Genomic DNA, 2,821 nt, shown 5'->3' on the forward strand with positions numbered 1-2,821 from the left:
TAAAGGTGTACTTACTGGTTTAGCATCTTGCATGTTGAACCTGGAGAGTACTTTGTTGATGTACTCAGCCTGTGATAACATCAAAGTCCCCGACTTTGTGTCTCTCTTGATCCTCATCCCAAGAATCTGCTTTGCAGCGCCCAGATCCTTCATAGCAAACTGCTTCGACAATTTTTGCTTCAAGTGTATAATCTCTTGCATGTCTGAGCCTGCAACGAGCATGTCATCAACGTAATATAAAATAATGAAGCTGTTGTCGAACCTCTTGATGTAGCAACAATGATCTGCTTGGCATCTGATAAAACCACTGCTACTCATGAAGCTATCGAACTTCTTGTACCACTGTCTAGGAGCTTGTTTTAAACCATACAAGCTCTTCTTCAACCTGCATACCAGGTTTTTCTTGTCTGCCTCTATGAAGCCTTCTGGCTGCCTCATATAGATTTCTTCCTCCAAATCACCATGAAGGAAAGCTGTCTTTACATCTAACTGCTCAAGATGTAAATTCTCTGCAGCTACAATTTTCAACACCAGTCTGATTGTAGACAATTTTACGACTGGAGAGAAAATTTCATTGTAGTCAATACCTTCTTTTTGCTGAAAGCCTTTGACAACCAATCTTGCTTTGTAGCGTTTGCTCCCATCGTGCTCTTCTTTGATCCTGTAAATCCACTTGTTGTGGAGCGCTTTCTTGCCTGGTGGTAATTCAGCTAATTCCCATGTCTGATTTGACATAAGCGAGTCCATCTCATCTTTCATGGAAGACTCCCACTTGACTGAATCCTCCACTTGCATTGCTTCATCATAGCACTCTGGTTCACCATTGTCAGTCAGCAACAAGTAGTGTAAAGAAGGAGAATACCGTTGGATTGGTTTAGGAATTCTGGAGGAGCGTCTCAGTTCTGGTGTGCCTGGTTCTTCTTGAACTGCTTCAGGATTGATCTGAACATCATTTCCAGAAATCTCCTCGAACTCAGCAAATTCCTTTGTTTCAGCTTCGGTATTACTTGATTCTGCGGTTGATCTATCTTTGTACATCACATTTTCATTGAAAATGACGTCTCTGCTTCTGATGATCTTCCGATTTTCATAGTCCCAAAACCGGTAACCGAACTCATCACCGCCATAACCAACAAAGGCACATTTGTTGGACTTAGCATCAAGCTTACTTCTTTCAGCAGAGTCTATGTGTACATAAGAAATACAACCAAACACTCTTAAGTGTGAAAGGTTTATTTCTTTCTTGCTCCAAACTTCCTCTGGTATTCTGCCATCCAAAGGAACTGAGGGCCCACGGTTGATCAAGTAAGCTGCAGTGTTGATTGCTTCAGCCCATAGAAATTTGGGCAAGCCGGCATGTATCCTCATACTTCTGGCACGTTCATTCAGAGTTCTGTCATGCGCTCTGCTACACCATTATGTTGCGGTGTCTTGGGAACTGTTGTCTCCATCTTGATCCCATTGTTTGCACAGAAATCTCTGAATCTACTGTCTCTGTACTTCCTCCATTGTCAGACCTCAACCGCTTGACTTTCAAACCAGTCTCATTTTCCACCATGGCCTTCCATTTTCTGAAGGTATCAAAGACTTCTGATTTCTTCTTCAGAAAATAAACCCACACCTTCCTTGTTGAATCATCGATGAAGGTGACATAATATAGTGAGCCTGCAAGAGATGGAACTGGGGATGGTCCCCATACATCAGTATGAATCAATTCTAACCTTTCTGTCTTGGGTGTCTTGCCAATCTTTGCAAAACTGACTTTCTTTTGTTTGCCAAAGATGCAATCCTCGCATAGTCCGACATCTACATTCTTTAGATCCGGCAGCTTCCCTTTGACAAAAGTGTCTTCATCCCTTTCTCGCTCATATGGCCGAGCCTTTGGTGCCATAGGTTTGATTTTCCATCAGCATCTGCTACTGCAATGATATTCTCTAAATTGGAGGTTACATAGAGAGTACCAGTCTTCTTACCACGAGCAATGACGAGTGCTCCTTTGGTAATCTTCCATTCACAGCCTGAAAAGGTTGTGCTATATCCTTCTCCATCAAGCTGTCCAACAGAAATCAGATTTCTTTTGAGGCCAGGAATATGTCTCACTCCTGTCAGCTTCCAGGTGGTCTGGTTTGGCAACTTTAGTCGGATGTCTCCTTTTCCGACGATCTTTAAGGTTTCATCATCAGCAAGATGAACCTTCCCAAAATCACCACTGACATAGTTCTCCATGATTTCTTGGCATGGGGTGGAGTGGAAAGATGCCCCTGAATCCAAGATCCATGATTCAATCGGACTGTTGACGCTTAGAATCATGGCATCACCTGTCTCCTCTGTCACGTTGGCAGATTCCTGTGCACCGGTATCTTTCTTCAGTGCTCGGCAATCTCTTTTAAAGTGACCTTTCTTGCCACAATTATAACAGGTAAATCTTTCTTTCCCGTTCTAGATTTTCCCGTCTGGATTTTGATCTGCCACGATTTGAATATCTTTCTGAAGTTCTTCCTCTAGACTCCGTGTGCAAGGCTGAGGAGGTTGATGCTTCACCCGATTCTCTCCGTCGAATTTCTTCACTCAGTACCAGATCCGAACATCGTCAAATTTTAATTTACTGTTTCCCGACGAACTGCTGACTGCTGTAACAGTAGCATTCCAACTGTCTGGTAGAGATGATAAGAGAATTAAAGCTCGAACTTCATCATCGAACTCAATTTCCACTGAACTCAACTGGGTTGTGATTGTGTTGAGTTCATTTAGGTGTTGTGCCACCGATGCCCCTTCCGTCATCCGCAAATTGAATAATCGCCTCATCAAATGAACTTTGTTT

This window comes from Hibiscus syriacus, unplaced genomic scaffold, assembly GCF_006381635.1.
Source record: "Hibiscus syriacus cultivar Baekdansim isolate YM2019G1 unplaced genomic scaffold, ASM638163v2 tig00110202_pilon, whole genome shotgun sequence".
Classification (NCBI taxonomy): domain Eukaryota; kingdom Viridiplantae; phylum Streptophyta; class Magnoliopsida; order Malvales; family Malvaceae; genus Hibiscus; species Hibiscus syriacus.